This window comes from Chiloscyllium plagiosum, unplaced genomic scaffold (genome assembly GCF_037043375.1).
Source record: "Chiloscyllium plagiosum isolate Xiang-an unplaced genomic scaffold, Cpla_swu_hap1 HiC_scaffold_18, whole genome shotgun sequence".
Taxonomy (NCBI): Eukaryota; Metazoa; Chordata; class Chondrichthyes; order Orectolobiformes; family Hemiscylliidae; genus Chiloscyllium; species Chiloscyllium plagiosum.
Window position 1 is genome coordinate 576,219 of NW_028270156.1, and position 25,451 is coordinate 601,669.

The 25,451-nt window shown below is 42.9% G+C and overlaps 1 protein-coding gene across 6 annotated transcripts in view; it reads left to right on the forward strand.

The window, feature by feature from the left end:
- Positions 1–225: 225 nt before the first annotated feature.
- LOC122557603 (SH3 and multiple ankyrin repeat domains protein 2-like) overlaps positions 226–25,451 on the forward strand; it is a 1,564,835-nt gene continuing 1,539,609 nt past the window's right edge. For all 6 annotated transcript variants that reach the window (XM_087996234.1, XM_087996235.1, XM_087996236.1 and 3 more), the window contains exon 1: positions 226–423. The gene's annotated coding sequence lies outside the window, so the exon portion shown is untranslated. The remainder of the gene's footprint in view (positions 424–25,451) is intronic.

Here is a 25,451-nt window from a genome sequence, read left to right on the forward strand (position 1 = left end):
GCCCCCAATGGAGGGGGGAAGGGGTGGTGACATGGGGACAGGGGACTCTCTCCCCGTCACCTCTCTCCCTATGCCCTCACTCCCTCTGTCCTGTCTCCCCGTGTCCTGCTGGAACAGTTTGACTCCGGCACACAGAGGGTTACACAGCGCTGCCTTTGTGCAGGGAGGTGGCTCGGTTCCAGGTGAGGAGCAGTGTAGAATGTCTGTGGTAGGCAGCTGGGGAAAGCCAGCACAGGCTTCCTTCTCTCTCCCCCTGCCCAGAGCCGGCGGGGAGTATCGGGGTTGAGGGTCTGTGTTTGTGGCCCGAACCCTCCTCCCGTCGGGGTTAGAGTGCTCCCGGAGGGAGGTGAGAGCGGCCGGAGCTCGGGAATTGCAGGTGGATTAAAGCTGGAGGCAGAGCTCGGAGCGTGGAGCACTGACTGGGTAAGTGTGGGACGGTAACACTGTGCCCTGACAGAGCCTTCTCTTTTCCACGGTGAGGATTCACTATGTCAAAGGGAAGCAGTGAGGGATTCTCCTGAGACTCAGCTGCTAACTGCTCCGGGCTTGACCAGCCACTGGAACTAGACCCATTGGAGGAAAAGTTCCAGCACATTGAGAAACCTGCAGCCAATCGCCTCTGCATTCGCAGAGCTAACTCTTGTCAAATGATAATATGATGTTCCTCAGGATCAAGGCAGTGGAAGGTGCCCGGCCAGGATCTCAATCTCACACAAAGTTTTTAATTTGGAGCTTCCATTTGTTTAACTGCAGTTTCTTCCTGACTTCCCCCAATCATCACATTGTTTTGTGATCAATTATCCGTTTGGTTTTCACGGGAACGCTGACTAACAGATTATTTCCCATCGCGGGGTGTATTGCAAATTGTACGATTTTCCAAAATGTTTCTTGTTTGACATTTTGCTCAAGTTCCATTTTAGCACAAATCCCCAGCAGGAGGCGCTCAAAGAAAGTTTCTCTCAATGAATAGGCGCGCATCCAGGTCAGGGTCCTGGGGCAAGTGGAGAGTAGAGGCTGGAACAGTGACAGTGTCCCTGCCTCTAGGCCAGGGCACCTAGGTTCAAGTCCTACCTGTCCTGGTGTCATGACCTAACAGGGTTGATTAAAAAATACCTTTTCGAGTTGGCAGTGGGAGCCTCATTGAGCTGTTATTGCTGAGAAACTGTTTCACCAGTGCATGAAGCCCTTTGAACAGTTTCAATGTGATAAGGGTACTCTTTAAATACATGTGTACTTTGTTATAATCTGTAGCAAATATTTGATATTGTAATCTTGGAAATACACCTGTCAATTTGATTGATTGACCAAAATTATGTTGTTTTGAAATTCTCAATATGTAAATCAGGCCTTATAACCCTCATGTCACCTGCTCCATCCCCACAGTCTCGTATTTAACTGCGTGCATGTGGATCTTATTGAACAAATGATATAGTTGTATTGCAAGCAGTTCGGAGAAAGTTCATTCAACTGATTCCTGCAATGAGGGGGTGGCGTTGTGAGGACTAAATTTGCTGCAGTTTGGAAGAATGAGAGATGATCTTATTTTTTAAAAAATGTAATATTGAGAGAGAATTTAACAGGATGAATGTTGGAGGGATGACTCTTCGGTATGATAGTCTAGAATTAAAATAAGTTTCCAATTTATGATGGTGATAATTTTTTTTCTCAGAAGTGGGTCACAATTTTGTTGAATTCTGTTGCTCTGAGAGCAGAGTCATTGAACATTTCAAAGGCAGAGATACATAGATTCTTGAATGACAAGGAACTCTGGGTATTGGGTAGTTGGGAAAAAGAAGTTGAGACAAAAATCATATAACTGGTAATCTTAATGTATGGTGGTGAAGGCATAAGGGCCATATGGCCTACTTCTGCTAGTATTGAGTACAGGAGTTGGGAGGTCATGTTGTGGCTGTACAGGAAATTGGTTAGGCCACTGTTGGAATATCACGTGCAATTCTGGTCTCCTTCCTATCGGAAAGATGTTGTGAAACTTGAAAGGGTTCAGAACAGATTTACAAGGATGTTGCCAGGGTTGGAGGATTTGAGCTATAGGGAGAGGCTGAACAGGCTGAGGCTGAACAAGATGGGGCTGTTTTCCCTGGAGCTTTGGAGGCTGAGGGGTGACCTTATAGAGGTTTACAAAATTATGAGGGGCATGGATTGGATAAATAGGCAAATTCTTTTGCCTGGGGTCGGGGAGTCCAGAACTAGAGGGCATAGGTTTAGGGTGAGAGGGGAAAGATATAAAAGAGACTTACGAGGCAACTTTTTCACACACAGGTGGTACGTGTATGGAATGAGCCGCCAGAGGATGTGGTGGAGGCTGTTACAATTGCAACATTTAAGAGGCATTTGGGTGGGTATATGAATAGGAAGGGTTTGGAGGGATATGGGCCAGATGCTGGCAGGTGGGACTAGATTGAGTTGGGATATCTGGTCAGCATGGATGGGTTGGACCGAAGGGTCTGTTTCTGTGCTGTACATCTGTATGACTCGGTCTCTGACCCTCTGAGGTTACGTGACCCTGACTTTGAGATCTTTATACTCCTGTTTTTGGCTTCTTGATATCCCTCATTTTTATTACTTCAGCACTGGTAACTACACCATCAGCAATCTGGGCCCTAAGACCTGGCATTCTGTCCCAAACCTTTCCATCACTCTACCTCTACTTCCCACTTTGAGATGCTCCTAAAAACTTGTCTCGTTGAACAAAATTTTGGCCAGCCATCCTAAATCTCCAAATAGGGCACTGTAGAAAATTTTGTTCATGACACTGTTGTGAATGCACTGTAAATAGCATTTTACTATGTTTTAGATGCTATATAACTACAAGTTGTTGGGAGAGGCAGGTTGTTATGTTTCATCATTGATTATGCATCATTGTCACCATGGGTAACAGACTTGGAATACTAAGTGTACATTAACAGCAGCCAGATTCACCATTTAACATGATCAATGCCGATCCTCTATCTCAGTGCTGATTTTCCACACTCTCTCCGTGCTTCTTGAAAATCTGTTTTTTTTTCTTAAACATCTCAGGGATATCGCCCATGCCGCCTTCTGATATAGAGAATTACACAGAGTCATCACCTTCTGAGTGAAGAAATTTAAAAACAACTCAGTCCAAAATGGTCTTTTGTGTTTCTGAGACTGTAGCCTCTTGTGGCCTGGACACTCAACTACACCCTCCCTTTGCCTCCCACTGGACTCCGCAGCGCCCCTTCCCCCCTCCCCACCCAGCCATCACCACCAGGAGAAAATTATGAGGGCAAACTAGCAAGGAATATAAAACTGGCAATAAGAGCTTCTCTAATTTTATATATAAAAAAATGATCCCTGGTCTCCAAGGATTGTCTTATGAGGAAAGATTAAACAAGTTGTGACTCTACTCACTGGAGTTTAGAAAAATGAGAGGTAATCTCAATGAAACATACAGGATCCATTAAGGAGTTTGACAGGGTCAACACTGAGAGGATGTTTCCCTTCATGGGAGAGTTTAGGACCAGAGGGGATAGTCTGAGACTATGACAATTTAAGACTGAGATGAGGAGGACTTTCTTCTCTCAGCAAGTTGAGAGTCTTGGAGGTCCTTACAACAGAGAACTGGAGACAGAATCTTGTGTTTGTTTAAAGCTGAGATAAATTCTTGAACAGAAGGTTTTCAGGGAAAGGGCAGAAGGAATTTCGGATCAGCTGACTTTGTGGAGTGGCAGAGCAGACTCGAGAGGCTGAATGGCCTACTCCTTTCCCATTTCTTGTTCTTTTGGTCAGACTGTGGTGACTTTTACTTTTGCTGCAATAGTACAGAGGCAAACACCGTCTCAGTGGGAGAGATGAGATACTGTGAGGAGAAAACAAAATTAGATGGGAAAATATTGAAATTGTGGATTTGAAACAGACCCAAAATAAAATTACTTTTGTTACTTTAGAGTTGAATTCCATTTTCAGCAAGTGGCCTGAAAGAAATGTATAACTAAGTGATAAAGTTGAGTTGTGGATAATAGGCCATGATCGTGCTGCTTGTATCGAGTTCCAAAGGCTGGGAGAACATTTGAAGAATTAGCTTGCAACCTCCCTTTTCTGGTTCTGCACTGTTTCCAATGCTATTAGAAATAATGGACTTCCTACGGCATTGCAAATGGAAAGGCAAAAGGATTCCCCATCCTAAGCTATCACTCATTCTGTGAGTTTAGGTTTTAGGATTTACTCTATTTGGATTCTTTCTGTTGTCATTCTGTTCTCAGCAATCCATACTGACAAGGTCCAAATCAGGAGGGAGTGCTTGGTCTAATTGGTCAAAGTATGTATGGACTTTTCTTAACTGAAATAAACTTCTCTGGTGTGAGAGAACAACAATAAGTTACTCTGAATTTATTATCTTGCAGCATTACCATTTATATTGTTTCATTAAAAATATATCACGTTGAAAAAAACCGTCGTTCTCTTTTACATTTCATTGTGCAGACTATTATTCTGAACTTGGATGAAGGATGTGTTATTGGGACACTTGGATCGTAATGGTTGGATTGGGCAAAATTAACATGGATTTATGAAAAAGTCATGTTTAAAAATCTTTGGAGATTTTAAGTGTGCAACCAGCAGAATAGATAAGGGAGAACTAGTGGATGTGGCATATTTAGAAAAATACAAATGGATGAACTTACGAATCAGGAATAGCAGTCTACTCTCTCACACACATTCTCCCCATGTCTGCGTGGGTTGTTTCTGGGTGCTCCGGTTTCCTCCCACAGTCCAAAGATGTGCAGTTTAAGTGAATTGGCAATGCTAAATTGCCCATAGTGTTCAGGGATCTGTAGGTTAGGTGCATTGGTCTGGGGTAAATGTAGGGTAGGGGAATGGATCTGGGTGGGTTACTTTTCAGAGAGTCAGGGTGGACTTGTTGGGCCAAAGGGCCTGTTTCCACCCTGTAGGGATTCTATTCTAAAACTAGGAGGCATAAGTTTAAGGGGAGAGATACAAAAGGGTCCAGAAGGGCATTTTTTTTTTGCACACAGAGTGTGGTGAGTGTCTGGAACAGGCTGCTAGAATTTTGTCATTTAAGAAACATTTAGACAAGTAAATGGATGAGATAGGTATGGAGGCGTTTGGGCCAAATGCAGGCAAATGGGGCTAGTTTAATTTGTGAAAGCTAGGTGCCTTGGGAAAGTTGGGCTGATGAGCCTATTGCCATGCTGTAGACCTCTATGACTATATTGAGACCGATTTGTGTGTAACCTCAAACTTATAAAGACAAAGAACAAAGAAAATTACAGCACAGGAACATGCCCTTTGGCCCTCCAATCCATACCCTCTATCTAAACCTGTCAACTATTTTCGAAGGATCTGTATCCCTCTGCTCCCTGTGCATTCGTGTATCAATCTAGATATATCTTAAATGACACTACTGTTCACACCCCTACCACCTCTGCTGGCATTCCAGGCACTCACCACCCTCTGTTTAAAGGATTTTCCGCATATATCTCCCCTAAACTTTTTCCCTCTCACTTTGAACTTGTGACCCCGAGTAATTGAATCCTCCACTCTGGGAAAACGTTTCTTGCTAGCCACCCTGTCTACACCTCTCATGATTTTGTAAGCCTCAGTCAGGTTCCCCCTCAACTGCCTTCTTTCCAATGAAAAGAATCCTAATCATTCAACCTCTCCTCACAGCTAGCACCTTCCATACCAGGCAACGTCCTGGTGAACCTCCTCTGCACCCTCTTCAAAGTATCCACATCCTTTTGGTAATGTGGAAACCAGAACTGTAAGCAATATTCCAAATGTGGCCAAAACAAAGTCTTATACAATTGTAACATGACCTTTAAATCAATACCCCGTCCAACGAAGGAAAGCATGCCGATTGCCGTCTTAACCACTCTACTGCCCTGCATTGCCACCTTCAGATCTCTCTGTACATCAATTTTCCCCAGGACTTTTCCATTCACTGTATAGTTTGCTCTTGAATTGGATCTTCCTCACATTTGCCCAGATTGAACTTCATCTGCCTTTTCTCTGCCGTACTGTACAATCTATCAATATTCTGCTGTATTCCCTGACAGTCCCCTTCACTATCTGCTACTCCACCAATCTTAGTGTCATCTCCAAACCTGATAATGAGGCAACCCACACCTTCCTCCAAATCATTTCTGTATATCGCAAACAACAGTGGTCCCAGCACGGATCCCAGTGGGACACCACTGGTCACAGGTCTACCATTCTCTGTCTCCTGTTACCCAACCAGTTCTCTATCCATGTAGCTAGAACACCCTGGACCCCATGCAACTTCACCTTCATCAGCCTACCATGGGGAACCTTATCAAACCCCTTGCTAAAGTCCATGTATATGACATCTACATCCCTTCCCTCAGCAATCAACTTTGTCACCTTTTCAAAGAATTCTATTAGGTTTGTAAGACATGATCTTCCATGCACAAAACCATGCTGCCTATCACTGATAAGCCCACTTTCTTCCAAATACGTATACAGAGGAACCTCGATTATCCGAATGAGATGGGCAGGCACTATTTTGTTCAGATAATTGATTAAATGCCTCTCCTCTGGGGCTCGGAGTTTTTTAAGTCTACTCCCCATTCAGGAGATGAGGCAGCAGCTCATCACACATGAGCCCCAGCCCCCACCCCCACCCGGTCCAACACCGTCCCCGGCCCAACACCAACTCCCATCCCCACCCAATCCCGTCCAACCTGCCTGCCCAACACAACCCCCCTGCCCACCCCAGTAGCTGCTGCTACTGCCTTTGTGGGGTAAGTCTCCCAATAGCGCGCGCGCGCACACACAACTTTTTACTGCAATGTTTTGACAGGTCCACCTTTATCCTGTATAGGATAATGTTGGAGAGGTTATCTGGGGAAGTGGGGTTTAGGGTACACCCCTCTGTGGAACCCCTGGGAAAGTGTGGGGAGAGAGAGAGGATGGGGGGTCAGTCATTTGGAGATGGTGCCTGTTTAATCACTGTAAACAAAAGACACGATCACTGTTGGAAACACATCTTTGATGTAATGTTTCTGTCTTTCTCTATATTAAACTTAGAACATGAGGATCCATCAAATATGTTTCTTTAATAAACAAATTTATTGAATCATTACAAAACAAAACATTGACAATTAATCATTCAAGTAATTCTCTTAAATTTGTTTGTTAAACTTTTGTGTGGGACCTTATAAATAGCTTTCTGAAAACTTGCTTATAGAACATAGAACATAGAAGAATACAGCGCAGTACAGGCCCTTCGGCCCTCGATATTGCGCCGATCCAAGCCCACCTAACCTACACTAGCCCACTATCCTCCATATGCCTATCCAATGCCCGCTTAAATGCCCATAATGAGGGAGAGTCCACCACTGCTACTGGCAGGGCATTCCATGAACTCACGACTCGCTGAGTAAAGAACCTACCCCTAACATCTGTCCTATACCTACCCCCCCTTAATTTAAAGCTGTGCCCCCTTGTAATAGCTGACTCCATACGTGGAAAAAGATTCTCACTGTCGACCCTATCTAAACCCCGAATCATCTTGTACACCTCTATCAAGTCACCCCAAAACCTTCTTTTCTCCAATGAAAACAACCCCAAGTGCCTCAGCCTTTCCTCATACGATCTTTCTACCATACCAGGCAACATCCTGGTAAACCTCCTCTGAACCTGTTCCAGTGCCTCCACATCCTTCCTATAGTATGGCGACCAAAACTGCACACAATACTCCAGATGTGGCCGCACCAGAGTCCTATACAACTGCAACATGACCTCAGTACTCCGGAACTCAATTCCTCTACCAATAAAAGCCATTACGCCATATGCCTTCTTCACCGCACTATTTACCTGGGTGGCAACTTTCAAAGATTTGTGTACATGGACACCAAGATCCCTCTGCTCATCCACACTACCAAGTATCCGACCGTTAGCCCAGTACCCCATCTTTTTATTACACTTACCAAAGTGAATCACCTCACACTTAGCTACATTGAACTCCATTCGCCACCTTTCTGCCCAGTTCTCCAGTTCTATATCCCGCTGTAACCTGCCACATCCTTCCTCACTGTCTACAACTCCTCCGACTTTCGTATCATCCGCAAACTTACTCACCCAACCTTCTAACCCCTCCTCCAGGTCATTTATAAAAATGACAAACAGCAATGGTCCCAAAACAGATCCTTGCGGAACACCACTAGTGACGGCACTCCAAGATGAACATTTGCCATCAACTACTACCCTCTGTCTTCTTCCAGCCAGCCAACTCCTAATCCAAACCTCCAACTCACCCTCAATGCCATACCTCCGTATTTTTTGCAGTAGTCTACCATGGGGAACCTTATCAAACGCCTTACTAAAATCCATATACACCACATCTACTACTTTCCCCTCGTCCACCTCCTTAGTCACCTTCTCAAAGAATTCAATAAGGTTTGTGAGGCACGACCTGCCCTTCACAAAACCATGCTGACTATCCTTGATCACATTATTCCTATCCAGATGTTCATAAATCCTATCCCTTACAATTCTCTCTAAGATTTTGCCCACAACAGAAGTGAGACTCACCGGCCTATAGTTACTAGGGTTATCCCTACTCCCCTTCTTGAACAAGGGAACCACATTTGCTAGCCTCCAATCTTCTGGCACTACTCCTTTAGACAACGAGGACATAAAAATCAAGGCCAATGGCTCTGCAATCTCTTCCCTTGCTTCCCAGAGAATCCTAGGATAAATGCCATCAGGCCCAGGGGGCGTATCTATTTTCACCCTTTCCAGAATTTCTAACACCTCTTCTCTACATACCTCAAAGCCATCCATTCTACTTAATTGTGACTCAGTACTCACATTGACAACAATGTCCTGTTCCTGATTGAATACTGACGAAAAGTATTCATTCAGTGTCTCCCCAATCTCTTCAGCCTCCACACGCAACTTCCCACTACTATCCTTGACTGGACCTATTCCTACCCTAGTCATTCTTTTATTCCTAACATACCTATAGAAAGCCTTAGGGTTTTCCCTAATCCTACCAACTAAGGACCTTTCATGTCCCCTCCTTGCTGCTCTTAGCTCTCTCTTCAGGTCCTTCCTGGCTACCTTATAACTCTCAATCACCCCAATTGAACCTTCACGCCTCATCTTTACATAGGCCGCCCTCTTCCATTTAACAAGGGATTCCAATTCCTTATTAAACCACGGCTCCCTCACACGACCCTTTCCTCCCTGCCTGACAGGCACATACTTATCAAGGACACTCAATAGTTGCTCCTTGAACAAGCTCCACATATCAATTACACCCTTGCCTTGAAGCTTACTTTTCCAGGCCACACATCCTAAGTCATGCCTCACAGCATCATAATTTCCCTGCCCCCATCTATAACTCTTGCCCTGTAGTGCACACTTATCCCTCTCCATCACTAGAGTAAAGGTCACCGAATTGTGGTCACTGTCCCCAAAGTGCTCACCTACCTCTAATTCTAACACCTGGCCTGGTTCATTACCCAGAACCAAATCCAGTATGGCCTCACCTCTTGTTGGCCTATCTACATATTGTGTCAGGAATCCCTCCTGCACACATTGGACAAACACTGACCCATCTAACGAACTTGAGCTATAGCTTTCCCAATTAATATCAGGAAAGTTAAAGTTAAGGAAGAAGGTGAAAGGCTATACTGTGGAATACTGTGTGCAATATTGATTACACTTTCTGAGGAAGGATATAAATGTGTTGCACACAGGGAAAGTTTACCCAGACTAATCCCTGGAATGGAGCAGATTGTCTTGTGAGGAAAGGTTAGCCAGACTAGTTTTATATCCACTGGAGTTTGCAAGACAAAAGAGGTGACTTGATTGAATCATACAGGATCCTAAACGGTCTTGACAGGCAGGACATGGAGAGGATGTTTCATCTTGTGGGAGAATTTAGAATGAGAGGCTACTGTTTAAAAGTCAAGAGGTTAGTCATTTAAAACAGAAATGAAGATAATTTTTTTCAGAGGCTGGTGAGTCTTTGGAATTTGCTGCCTCAAAAGCTGGTAGAAGCAATATCTGTTTAAGAGAAAGCCAGATAAATTCTTATTAAGGAAGAAGGTGAAAGGCTATTGGAGTAGGTGAGAACATAACTGAATTGCTTTGGGGGATTACTTTGGGAATAGTGATCACAATTCCATTAGTTTTAGAATACTCATGGACAAAGACGAGAGTGTCCTAAAGGAAGAGCTAAACTGGGGGAAGGCCAACTATACCACAATTGGGCAGGAGCTGGGGAATGTGGATCGGGAGCAGCTGTTTGAGGGAAATCCACAATCGGTATGTGGGAGGCTTTTAAAAAGAGGTTGGTTAGAGTTCAGAAGAGATATGTTCCTGTGAGATAAGCTTTTTCCCAGGGTGAAGGATTCAATAACAAGAGGTCACGTGTTCAAGGTGAGAGGTGAAAAGTTTAAAGGGGATACACATGGCAAGTACTTTACACAGAGGGTGGTGGGTGTCTGGAACGCGTTGCCAACAGAGGCAGATAGAGGCAGGCATGGTAGATTAATTTAAGATGTGTCTGGTCAGATGCATGAGTGGGTGGGGAGCAGAGGGATACAGATGCTTAGGAATTGGGCGACAGGTTTAGACAGCAGATTTGTTTTGGCTCGGGCTTGGAGGCTGAAGGGCCTGTTCTTGGGCTGTAAATTTTCCTTGTTCTTTGTTCTTTGGATCTAGCCATTGGTCTGGTTTCCATGCAGACATATTCAGCTCATCTCCATTTTGTTCAAGGAAATGTTACCAGCAATCAGCTGATAGGTCTGAGCTGAAATATGTAAAGTATTAGCCTCAAGATGGTTGCAGGATGAAATGAGATTGGAACTTGATTCTTGATATTTAAGAATGCCCAGAAAGGAAGAAAAGATGGAGGGGTGGCTTTGTTAATTATTGATGGTATTTGTACAATAGAGAGGGATGACCTAAATTCAGGAAACTAAGATGTGAGAACAGTTTGGGCAGAAATAAGAAATGATAAAGGGAAAAAGTCACTTGTGGGAGTACCTAAAAATAACCACACCATAGCGTGGAAATAATAGGAAGAAATAATAAGAGCTTATCAAAAAGACACAGCAATAATCATAGCAGATTTTAATCTATATCTTTTCTGGAAAAGTCTGAAGGAAAAAGGTAGCCAGGGTGATGATCTCACAGAATGTTTTAGGAATATAGGAACAGGAGTACACCATTCAAGTCCTCAAGTCTGTTCCACTATTCAATGAGATCATGGCTGATCTGTGGCCTATATCCAAATACCTGCATTTGGCCCATATCCCTTAATACCTTTGCTTAATTTATCTATCTCGGGTTTAAAATTAACAACTGATCCAGCATCCACTGTTGTTGTGGAAGAGAGTTCCACTGTTGTTGTGGAAGTGCTTCCTAACATCTCTCCTGAACAGTCTGGCCCTAATTCTCAGACTCTGCCTTTAATTCTAGAATCCCCAAACAGTGGAAACAATTTATTTTTATGTACTCTGTCATTTCCTATTAATATTGAAAACTTCAATCAGATCACTCCTTAACCTTTTAAATTCTGGAGAAAACAGGCCTTATTTGTATAATCTCTTCTCATAACTTAACGCCTGAAGTCCAGGTGTCATTCTTGTAAACCTACATTGTACTTTAATATCTCCTTCCTAAGGTGTGATGCTCAAATCTACTCACAGTACTCTAAGTAGGTTCCAACCACGATTTTCTACAACTGACTTTTCTGTGTTGGTTCTTACAATGGCATATTCTGGTGCCAACCAGAGGACTGGTTATACTCAACATAGTAATGTGCGGTGTAATAGCATTAATTAATGGTCTCCTGGTGAAGGTGCTGCTAGGTAATAACAGTCATAATAGGACTGAATTTTATATTCAGTTTAAGGGAGAGAGAAGTAGGTCTAACACTATTTCTGAAATTTTAAATAAAAGGAATTATTAGAACATTAAACAGTATAGCACAGTACAGGCCCTTTGGCTCTCCATGTTATGCCGACCCTTTATCCTAATCTAAGATCAAACTAACCTACAAACTCAACATTTTAATATCATCCTTGTGCCTATCCAAGAGTCATTTAAATGTCCCTAATGTATCTGACTCTACTACCACTGGCAGTGCATTCCACACACCCACCACTCTCTGAATAAAGAACCTACCTCTGACATCTCCATTAAGCCTTCCTCCAATTACCTTAAAATGATATCCCCTCATGATATACATTTCCATCCTGGGAAAAAGTCTCTGGCTATCCACTCTCTCTATGCCTCTCATCCTCTTGTACACCTCTATCAAGTCACCTCTCATCCTTCTTTGCTCCAATGAGAAAAGCCCCAGCTCCCTCAACCTTTCTTCATAAGACACACCCTCCAGTCCAGACAGCATCCTGGTAAATCTCCTCTGCACCCTCTCTAAAGCTTCCACATCCATCTTGTAATGAGGCGACCAGAACTGGATACAATATTCCAAGTGTGGTCTAACCAGGGCTCTATAGAGCTGCAGCATAACCTTGCGGCTCTTAAACTCAGTGTTCCTGCTAATAAAAGCCAACACAGCATACACCTTTTATTTAATAGGTATTTTTTATAGAAAAATAGAACATTTTAAAGATTTTTGAACAAAATTACAAAAGTAATATAAACAAGTATAAGCACCAATATGAAATTAAGTAAATAAATAAAAATAGTAACAAAACAAAAGGGAAAAAGAAACCCAACTAACTACTAATTAGATTAGATTAGATTACTTACAGTGTGGAAACAGGCCCTTCGGCCCAACAAGTCCATACCGACCCGCCGAAGCGCAACCCACCCAGACCCATTCCCCTACATTTACCCCTTCATCTAACACTATGGGCAATTTAGCGTGGCCTATTTACCTAACCTGCACATTTTTGGACTGTGGGAGGAAACCGGAGCACCAGGAGGAAACCCACGTAGACACGGGGAGAATGTGCAAACTCCACACAGACAGTTGCTTGAGGTGGGAATTGAACCCCGGTCTCTGGCGCTGCGAGGTAGCAGTGCTAATCTATTCTACAAACAACCAAAACATAATATAAAATAGGATATCATACATTACTAACAGTAAACAACAAAGTAATTAAATAACTAGATACATGCTCAAAATAGATTTACGTCAAGTCATAATAAAACCCGTATTTATACAGGATTCCTCCTCTTGGGGGGCCCTGGAGCCAGCCAGAACCATTACCACAGCTAAACAAAAGCCCTGAACAAATTTGGCTGAGATATCTGTGATGATATAGTTCAAAAAGGACTGCCATATTTTACAAAATAATTCTGTTTTTTGGTGCACCATATTTGTGAGGAAGTCAAGGGAGATATATTCCATGACGATCCTGTGCCAATTCAAAGGTCCTGGGGGGCCTTCAGCTTCCCAATTCACTAAAATATTTTTCCTGGACAAAAGGAGAGGATGGTAAATAATTTCCTCCCATGCACATCCAGGGAGGGGAAATCTGAAGAGCTCAAAAGCATGAACACTGGATCCAATCCAATCTCCCAAGATCTTCGTCAAGGCATTCACTACCATATCCCAATACCTGTGGATCTTATGGCATGTCCATAGACAATGCGTGAGAGTGCCAACTTCTATTTTACATTTAGGACACATTGGGGATGCTGCTGCCTTGAACTTTGCGAGTTGTTCAGGTGCCATATGAGCCCTGTGGAGTATCTTTAATTGAATAGCCTAAGTTCTGTTACAGATAGAGATCTGTCTGGCATTTTCCCAGATGTCCTCCCACATTTCTAAAGAGATTTCCAACCCTAATTCTTGGTTCCAGATTTTATGTAATCGTTCCATGTCCTTTGATACCTTATTGTATAGTGAGTGACCGCCCCATCGGCCATAGCACTCTCCTTTCCCTATCCGATTTGTAGGGATTAACCATCAGTGTGGTCTTCTTTTGTATAAAGTCTCGTATTTGAAATTACTGAAAAAGGTCCCTGTTAGGCAGTCCAAACTTCTGGTGCAACTGCTCAAAGGATATCATAACCTCCCCATCGAACAGGTCTCCCAAGCAGGAGATATCTCTGGACTTCCAAGTTTTAAAAGTAGCATCAGTCAGTCCTGGCTGGAATCCTGATGCTCCCACTATGGGGGTACAAGGGGAGGTTCTTTTGCAGGTTACCCTCATCTTGTCACATTATCCTCCACGCTTTAATTATATTTAATACAATAGGATTTTTACAATAATCTATAATAACTCTCATCTTGTCCATAAATAAAAGACTGATGAGGGGATAATTTGCTTGGGAGGTCTCAATATCTAACCAGATTGAGTCTCTTGTGACCCACAATCAATCAGCTACATAAGATAATAAGGAGCTCAATTGATACCTCCTAAAGTCTGGAAAATCCACTCCTCCCCTTGCTTGTGAGAGCTGCAGCTTTTCTAATTTGATAAGGGGCCGTCTATGATTCCAAATAAAGGAGCCAAGCCAGCCGTAGAGCTTACGCAGCGCCCGTCTCAGCAGGATCAAGGGGAGCATTCTCCTAGGATATAGAAGACGAGGTAGGAAATTCATCTTGACTAGGGCTACTCTGCCTAACCAGGATATTGGGAAATCTCCCAGTGCTGAAGGTCCTGCCTCATTTTTTCTAGTAAGTGTACGATATTGGCTTTATATAACTGACCAAATACTGGAGTGATAAAGATGCCTAAGTATAGAAAACTCTCTAGTAACCACCGAGAAGGAAAGCAAGATCCATCCAGTAAATTGGATATACTGGCAAGACCTCCCAATGGCATGGCCTCCGATTTCATAAAATTGATTTTGTAACCTGAGAACATACCAAATAAATTGACCACTTGAATTAAGCAGGCATGGATGTCAAAGGATCAATTAAGAAAAGGAGGACATCATCTGCATAGAGAGTAATTTTGTGCTTGCCCGATCCAACCCTCGGAGCCGTTATATTAGGGTCAATTCGTACAGCTTCCACTAGTGGTTCAATCACTAGTGTGAATAATAACGGTGAAAGAGGACATCCCTGGCGACAGCCCCTGCCAACACTAAAGCTATCCAAGCCTCAACCATTGGTGATCACCGCTGCTTTGGGATCATTATATAATACTGAAACCCATTTAGTCAATACCTCTCTGACACTGAACCTTTCCACTATATAGAAAAGATATGGCCATTTTACCTGATCAAATGCCTTCTCTGCGTCTAGGGAGACAACCAACCTGGGTATTGTTCCCTGTTGACAGCCTTGTATCATATTTAAGACCCTTCTAACATTATTAGTTGATCTGCGACCCTTTATAAACCCTGTCTGGTCCTTAGATTAGATTAGATTAGATTACAGTGTGGAAACAGGCCCTTCGGCCCAACAAGTCCACACCGACCTGCCGAAGCGAAACCCACCCATACCCCTACATTTACCCCTTACCTAACACTACGGGCAATTTAGTACGGCCAATTCACCTGACCCTGCACATCTTTGGATTGTGGGAGGAAACCGGAGCACCCGAAGGAAACCCACGCAGACACGGGGAGAACGTGCAAACTCCACACAGTCAGTCGCCTGAGGCGGGAATTGAACCCGGGTCTCAGGCGCTGTGAGGCAGCAGTGCTAACCACTGTGCCACCGTGCCGCCCTCTTTTATAATGAATGGTAAGACCCTCTCCAGTCTTAATGCTTACATTTTTGAAAGAATTTTGAAATCCACATTTAACAAGGATATGCGTCTATATGAAGAGCAATCTTCTCGGGCCTTTCCCTTCTTGAGAATGAGAGAAATATTTGCTTCTCTCAATGAAGGCGGGAGGCAGCCCTGACTGTGTGAATAATTATACATATTTATGAGTGGCCCGGCCAATTCCCCTATAAATTCTTTACAGAACTCAGCCTGGAGTCCGTCTGGCCCAGGCGCTTTGAAACTCTGAAGCTGCCTAACCGCATCTAGTACTTCCTGGATTGTCAGGAGGGCATTCAAGATTGACACCTGCTTCGAGGTTCGGCCCGGAAGATCCAAATTTTTAAAGAAGGATTCCATCTTCCCAGTTCTATCCTCACAGTCCTGCGACTTGTACAGTTCAAAATAGAACTTTCTAAAGGCAGGATTGATCTTTTTACAGTCACAAGTCAAGGTACCAGCACTTTCTCTAATGGACGTAATGGCTTGGGGAGCCTTTTTCTTTCTGGCAAGGTACGCTAGATATCTGCCGGGCTTGTCGCCATGTTCAAATAGTCTCTGCTTTGCAAATAATATTTCTCTCTTTGCTGATGGGTAAGTGTGGTAAAGAAGGCTGCCTTAAGGGCTGTGATCCTTTGTAGCTTAGTAATGGAGGGCCTGTCAACATACGCTGTCTCAGCTGCCTTCAAGCGAACCTCGAGCAGGCGCTGTTGTTCTCCATTTTGTCTTTTCCAAGACGCAGAGTATGAAATGACCAAGCCTCGTGCATATGCCTTAGTGGTCTCCCACACCATCGAAGGGTTACTAGCCGTACCTGAGTTAATATCCCAGAAGGTTTTGAATTCCTGCGAAAAATATTTTATAAATTGGCTTTCCTTCAATAAGAAAGGATCCAGATGCCAATGTCGGGGAGCCTATCCCATCATCCCTAGTCTTGACTTCCATATATACTGCGGCATGGTCAGAAATAGCTATATTACCTATTTTACAGGACAGAATCGAATTCAGAAGGGTCGAGGGGGCAAAGAGCATATCAGGTCTGGTATGGCACTTGTGTGGGTTAGAGTAGAAAGTGAAGCCTCTACCCTGGGGATGGAGACACCTCCATACCATCTATTAACCCTAGCTCCTTATTCAGATCCACCAGTTGTCTGGATCTCAGAGATACACCCATAGTGCTTCTAGGTATCCTATCCATCTCTGGGTCCATAATACAGTTAAAATCTCCCTCCTATAATTGTATGGCGGATCCTGAAAGCCATTAACTTAGAGAATGCGTCCGTTACAAATTTAAAAGGGATGCGCCGGGGGACAATAAATACTCAAAATTCCATGTTCCTCTTCATGTATTGGGGCTTTGCTCAATATATACCGTCCAGACTCATCTTTTATCTGGCTTAACATTTGGAAAGGAAGATTCTTCCGAATTAGAATGGCCACTCCCCTGCTTTTTGAGCTGAAAGATGAAAAGAAAGCCTGACCAAACCCACCTTGTTGTAGCTGAGTGTTCTTTGTCAAGTAGGTGTGTCTCCTGTAAGAGGGCTACATCAACCCTTTCTTTATTAAGACTTGATAATATCTTTTTCCTTTTGATTGGAATTGTTTAATTTCAAGAAAGTGTTAGATATCATTCTCAGAGCTAAAGGGATCAAAGGTTAGGAGGCAAAAGTTGAAACAAGGTACTGAGGTGGATGGTCGGTCATGACCGTGTTGAATAGCAGAGCAGGTTTGAAGGGTCAAATGGCCTACTCCAGCTCTTACTTTCCATGTTTTTAACTTTATGGATGATTATTGTCCTAACGTTAATATGATACATGGGAACCAGTGTAGACAAGCACCTTATGCAAGAGTTACTGGTTTAGGCACCTGTTATAATAAATGAAAAGAACATTGAAATGCTGACAAGTTGAGCTGTAGTGGATTCAGCACCTGCACCTTGTTACACTTGCTCTCGCACTGTCATGCTCTCTCACTGTATCGCGTGCTCACATTCTCATTCTCTCTCTATTTCTCGTGCTCTATTGCACACTCATTCTCTCTCGCTCTCATTCACACGCGCTCTCGCATGTTCTCTCTTGCACACATGCAAATACACACTGTTTACTGCCTTGCAACCACAACTGAATATCTTTCCCAAGCACCTACTTCCAACAATTCCAAAGTATTAAACAGGGCAACATGAACCAAACAGTGATGTGAATAAATGTACAGAGATTTCCCTTGCTAAGTGTACGATTATCTGTGATGTTGCCCACACAGAGACAGACAAATGTGCTCAAGGAGTAGGTTAGCACATAATTCACAATTTAATACCGTGCTGCTGAGATGCTGCTGTCTTCATATGTCAGTCCCAGGAATCAGTCTGGTAAACATTTGTTACACTCCCTCATGGCCAGAACACCCTTTCCCAGATAAGGAGACCAAAACTGTTCACAATATTCCAGATCTGATTTTAGCAAGGCCCTATATAATTGCAGTAAAGCATCCCTGCTCCTGTACTTGAATCCTCTCATTGTGAAGACCAACACACCATTTGCCATCTTCACTCCCTGCTGCATCGACATGCTTACCTTCAGTAACTGGTATACAAGAAAAACCCAGGTCTTATTGCACCTATCCCTTTCCCAATCTTTCAGGGTCACAGAGTACTTGTTTTGGAAGCACATGTTGAGGTTCCTGTGTTTCATTAGTTATGGAATCATAACGAGTAAAGTTTTTTTAATGTCCAGTATGTGGACATCCTTGGCAAGGCCAGCACTTGTTGCCTATCCCTAACTGCCCTTGAACTGAACAGTTTGCAAAGCCATTTTAGGGGCAGTTAAGAATCTGCCACATCGCTGTGGGTCTGGAGTCATATGTAGGCCAGACCAGAAAAGGGCACGGATCCCCTTTCTCTAAATGAGTTTATAGAACCTAATGGGGTTTTTGCAACATATTTTTTTTAACTCAGAGCTAATACTTTTATTACAAACGTATTCAATTGGTTAATTAATCTGAAATTCTCCAACTGCAATAGTGAGATTTGAACTCATCCCTCTGGATTATTATTTCAGGATTCGGTAGTACTGTTGAGGATCTTATTGAAACTTTTCCATAAAATCATAGAAACCCTAGAGTATGGAAGCAGGCTATTCGGTCCATCGAATCCACGCCGGACTTCCAAATTGTATCCCACACAGACTCTTCCCCCTTACCTTATCCACGTAACCCTGCATTTTCCATGGCCAATCCACCTAACTTGCACATCTTTGGACTGCTGGAGGAAACTGGAGCACCCAGACAAAATCCATGCAGACATGGAGAGAAGGTGCAAACTCCACTCAGAGGGTGGAATCGAACCTGGGTTCCCAGCACTGTGAAGCAGCAGTGCTAACCACTGAGCCACTGTATCACCGGTTTTACTCTCATCAGGAAATTTTGCAAGAATATAAATTCAGGGAGAAAACCAACATTTCTACTGCATAAGAGGAGAGTACTGATTGGTTGGTTGGTTGGTTGGTAAGTGGACACTGATTGGGAGAGGTGCTGCTATGGAGAAAGCACCCAATTATGCTGATTGACAGCTAACAATCAGGCTTTGTTAGTAGGTTGTATGAGGCAATAGAGGTGGGTTATATATGGTGGAAGGGGTGCAGGTGGGACTAGGGTGTTTAGATGGGAGGCATTGGGTATAGATAGCATTAACATGACTTTCAGGGTGATTTCTGTGAATCTTCACAGCTGGCATTCTGTGGCTATGCAATCCTGTCCTCACTCCTTTTTCAATCTCCTTTATCTTCACCTTCTCTCCTTTCATTGCTTGATGAGGAGGAACAATATTTTAAAGGACTAAAAGGCAAAGCAAGTTATTTCATGTTATAGATTTAGTTGGTCATGTATAATAACAGCAGAATGTGTCATGTGTCTTAGGATTTACATTAGAAACGAATTTGCGCAGGATAGAGGAACACAACACTATCTCCATATGACTGATGGCACTGAGTGTGTCTTTGCTATAGAGTCAGCCACTGACCATATATAGCACCAGTGCTGCCTGAGATTGAACACCTCACTCAGGCAGACTGGATTCATGGGACATTATCCCTCATTAATCCTCACAATCCTGCTGTGGAGACCCTGGGATTGAATCTGACAGCCGTAGATAATCTGTCAGGTTCAGTGGTGCCAGTCACTTATGTAATTAGATAGTCCAAGTGTCTCATTTCTTTGGCAGTTGACTGACGATCCTATACCTAGCTGGAGTTAAAGAGGTAACAGTAACATTACGTTGTGAGCTGCACTCAATAATTATATCAGTGGCTTTTGCATTTTTTTCTATGTGGTTAGAGACATTTAACACTGGCAGAGGTGATGCTTGATTGCAAGTACCTAAGTACATAGTAAGGTGCAGCAAATGGGACAGCAACTAAGATAGAATTGCTTAGTTCAAATGGTTCAACGTCCAAAAGAGATATATACATGGAGAAATTTTACAACCTCTCTCGTGGTGAGCTTGGAGTTGGGATGGGCATTTAATTAGGAGGATGGTGTCATCCCCGACACTGTTATATTTCCACCTCCCCCAGAATTCAGGTGGGATAGGAGTATCTGTCTTCTCAGCAATATCTGTTCAGATACTTGTACACCAGGAAAAATATTACTCCGATCCCAACTCTGTTCCTTAGCTGACTGTCCAGTTTTCCTTCTGGGATTGCTGAGGCAGTCTCTCTCTCTCTCTCTCTCTCTCTCTCTCTCTCTCTCTCTCTCAACCACTCACTCGCACAAAAACAGAGATTGCTGGAAAAGCTCAGCAGGGCTGGCAGCATCTGTGAAGAGAAATCAAAGTTAATGATTTTTCTCGTTGTTCTTGAACTGTTAGCTTAAACTTCTTTTCAGTTCGGACAACTTGGAAACTTCTACACAAATTTTCACAGCCTGGAGAATTCACAATCTAAAACCCTTCTGCGACGATGAACTCTTCTGTACATTCATCTGAACTAAAACTAAAGTCCCTGGTCTGTTGCAAACTCATCAGCATAAATATTCCATCAATTAACAGTATTTTTGGAAATGATATGTAAGGGTCATTGCTCCAAATGACTTTGACTTTTTAAAAAAAAATCAGCTACTTTCACAGAACTAAAGCCAAAATCCACCTGTCTCTGTTTTAAAAATCCAAAATTGTTGAAGTGCTAACAGCAGTCCATATTATCCATATCATTATCACGGGTAGTAAGAGTCCTGTTATAATGCAGTGCATGCAATCTATAAAACTGTGGTTAGGGTGGAGGGGTGATGAGCCTTGTTCAATGATATTCAGTGCCTGATCAAGGGATATGACAATAGCATGGGGGGGCTAGCTGAAAGCCATTACAACCACTAAAAACTTTCATGTGAACAGGGAATATCCCAGGATATCGTTCCTCCTCCAAACAGCACACTTGGGAAAGGAGGTAGGAAGTGCTGGAGGTCAGACAAACTGGCTAGTGTCCATTCTCGAAGAGAATATAATTGTCTGTCAAAAGAACAACTTTTGGTGTGGCTAAAAACCTTTCACATATTCTATAATTTCTAGTGTTGCAGACATCAATGACTCTCCCTTGAACTGTAAGTTCATTTGGTGATAGCTACTAATTTGACTTTATTTTAAGTAACTTTCAGGCTAAAGGTAAATTGGGGAAATATTCACAAGTTTAAATCTTCAAAAATCAAAGGAAGAACAAAATAAATCAAAGAGATGCGGCCAACCAATGTGTTGTAACTTCATGATGTGGGAGCTGGTGGACCCCATTATGGTTCTTGTGACCACATATCCAGCAAGGGTGGGTTGCTTAAGGAACTCTGGCTGAGTTGATTCCTGAAGAAGGGCTTATGCCTGAAACGTCAATTCTCCTGCTCCTTGGATGCTGCCTGGCCTGCTGCGCTTTTCCAGCAACACATTTTTCAGCTCTGATCTCCAGCATCTGCAGCCCTCACTTTCTCCTGAGTTGATGAACTGGAGTCTGAGTGTCAAAGATTGCAACACATCCGGGAGGGGGAGGGTTACATGGGTGATGTGTTTCAGGAGGCAGTCGCACCCCTCAGATTAACTAACTTGAAATTGGTCAGTGGTCAGGGACAGGGGTGTGTAACTCAGCCCATAACCCTATCTAACAGGTTTGGGATTCTTGCTCCCTGTGTGGTTGAGAGTGTGGACTTTAGGGAAGATGTAATTGTGTGCAGTTTTGGTCGCCATACTATAGGAAGGATGTGGAGGCACTGGAACGGGTGCAGAGGAGGTTTACCAGGATGTTGCCTGGTATGGAAGGAAGATCGTATGAGGAAAGACTGAGACACTTGGGGCTGTTTTCATTAGAGAAAAGAAGGTTTAGGGGTGACTTGATTGAGGTGTACAAGATGATTAGGGGGTTAGATAGGGTTGACAGTGTGAACCTTTTCCCGCGTATGGAGTCGGGTATTACAAGGGGGCATAGCTTTAAATTAAGGGGGGGTAGATATAGGACTGAAGTTAGGGGTAGGTTCTTCACTCAGCGAGTCGTAAGTTCATGGAATGCCCTGCCAGTAGCAGTGGTGGACTCTCCCTCTTTATGGGCATTTAAACGGGCATTGGATAGGTATATGGAGGATAGTGGGTTAGTATAGGTTAGGTGGGCTTCGATCGGCGCAACATCGAGGGCCAAAGGGCCTGTACTGCGCTGTATTCTTCTATGTTCTATGTTCTATGTACAAACAGACCGAAGCACCATGGTACAGGGAATCATTCATAAGAACATAAGAGCTAGGAGCAGGAATAGGCCATCTGGCCCATCAAGCCTGCTCCACCAGTCAATAAGATCATGGCTGATCTTTTCATGGACTCAGCTCCACTCACCCGCACTCTCACCATATCCCTTAATTCCTTTATTGTTCAAAAAAATCTCTACCTTAGCTTTAAAAACTTTTACTGAAGTAGTGTCAACTACTTCCCTAGGCAGGGAATGCCATAGATTAACAATCCTCTGGATGAAGAAGTTCTTTCTCAACTCAGTTCTAAACCTGCTTACTCTAATTTTGAGGCGATGCCCTCTTGTTCTAGTTTCACCTGTCAGTGGAAACAGTCTCTCTATGTCTATCTTATCTATTCCCTTCATAATTTTATATGTTTCTATAAGATTCCCCTCCCATCTTCTGAATTCCAATGAATATAATCCCAACCTACTCAGTCTGTCCTCATAAAACAATCCCTTCAACTCCAGAATCAACCTAGTGAACCTCCTCTGCACACCCTCTAGTACCAGTACATCTTTCCTCAAGTGAGGAGACCAAAACTACACACAATACTCCAGGTGTGGCCTCACCAGCACCCTGTATAGCTGCAACATAACCTCTCTGCTTTTAAACTCAATCCCTTTCCATTTGCCTTCTGAATTACTTGTTGTACCTGCAGACCAACCTCCTGTGGTTCATGTACAAAAACACCCAGATCCCTCTGCATAGTTGATTGCTACAACATTCAAGTAATAATCCTTTTTACTATTACTCTGACCAAAATATACGACTTTACATTTATTTACATTGTATTCCATCTGCCAGACCTTTGCCCACTCACCCAATGTATCTATGTTCCTCTACAAAGTTTCACAGTCCTCTGCACACTTTGCACTGCCACTCACCTGAGTGTCATCTGCAAACTTTGATACCCTACACGTGGTCCCCAACTCCAAATCATCTATATAAATTGTAGATAATTGCCATCCCAACACTGATCCCTAAGGCACACCACTAATCACTGATTGCCAACTGGAATAACACTGATTTATCCCCACACTTTGCTTTCTGTTAGTCAACCAATCCTCTATCCATGCTAATACTTTACCTCTGACTCCATGCATCCTTATCTTATGCAGCAACCTCTTGTGCGACACCTTAGTGAAGGCCTTGTGGAAATCTAGGTGCACCACATCCACTGGGTCCCCATTATCCACTGTGCTCATAATGTCTTCATAGAATTCCAAAAGATTTGTTAAGGATGACTTGCCCTTCACAAACCCATGCTGCATCTGCCCAAGGGAACAATTTCTATCAAAATGCTTTACTATTTTTTCATTGATAATAGACTCAAACATCTTCCCCACTACAGCAGTTAAGCTAATGAGTCTATAATTTCCCATTATTTGTTAACCTCACATTTTAAACAGTGGTATCACATTAGCTGTTTTCCAATCTACTGTGACTGCCTCCAGAGTCCAGCAAATTTTGCAAAATTACTGCCAGTGCACCTGCTATTTCTCCCACCATCTCTTAAATTATCCTGGGATGCATTCCATCAGAGTCAGAAGACTTGTCTATCCATAGCTCCATTGGCTTTCCTAACACTACCTCTTCCGTGATAATGATTGTTTCCACATCATCACCTACCTTTGTCTCTTTGTCAGTTACTGGCATGTTATTAGTGTCCTTCACTGCGAACACCGACACAAAATACCTGTTCGATGCCTCGGTCATTTCATCATATCCCATTCTCAACCTCTAAAGGACCAACATTAACTTTAGCCATTCTTTTTTGCTTTATATATTTATAGAGACTTTTGCTCTCTATCTTTATATTCTGTGCTAGTTTTTTTTCTCATGTTCTATCTTTTCTTTATAGCTTTTGTTTTGGCTTTCTCCTACCTTTGAAGTTTTCCCAATCTTCTAGTTTCATGCTGTTTTCGGCCACTCGGTGTGCCTTCTCTTTCAGTGGGATAGCTTCCCTTATTTCTTTAGATACCCATGACAGATTACCCCTTTTCTTACAGTCCTTCCTTTTCACTGGAATATATTTTTGCTGAGCACTGTGAAAAATTGCTTTGAAAGTCCTCCACTGCTCGTCAACTGTCCCACCATAAAATCTTTGTTTTCTGTCTACTTTAGCCAAGTCCTCCCTCATTCTATTGTAATCTCCCTTGTTTAAGCACAGGACACTGGTATTGGATTTTATCTTCACACTCTCCAACTGTATTCTAAATTCAACCATACTGTGGTCACTCCTTCCAAAAGGTTCCCTGACTATGAGAACATTAATTATTCCTGTCTCATTACACAGGACTAGATCTAGGATAGCTTGCTCCCTCATCGGTTCCATTACTTACTGTTCAAGAAAACTATCATGGATACTCTCAACGTGCTCCTCCTCAAGGCTACCCTGACAGAGCTGGTTTGACCAACCTATGTTGAGATTAAAATCCCCTTTGATGATAACTGTACCATTTTTATAGGCATTTGTTATTTCTTTGTTTATTGCCCACCTCAATGTGATATTATTTGGTGGCCAATAAATTATGCCTACCAGTGACATTTTCCTCTTTGAATTTCTAATTTCCACCCAAATGGATTCAACCTCATTCTCCATAGAACCTATACCATCTCTCAGCACCGTTGGGATGTCATCCTTGAATACCAGAGCTACACCATCTCCCTTACCTTCCTATCTGTCCTTTCAAATAGTCTGATATCCCTGGATATTTAGCTCCCAGTTGTGAGCATCCTGTAACCATGTCTCTGTGATGGCTACTAAATCGTATTCATTTGCAATGATTTGTACCGTTAACTCATCTATCTTGTTACGAATGCTACAAGCATTCCGGTAAAGTGCCTTTATGTTAGCTTTCTTACCCTCGTGATTTCCAACATCTTTAATATATCTGAGTTATCCTTCCTTTTTATTCCTTTCATAATCTGCCTTGAACTTAAACCCTCCTGCACACACACTAACCTGTTGCTTACCATTTTATTTACCATTGTACTTCCTGTTGTTTTCCTTTTCCCTTTCCCTTCCCT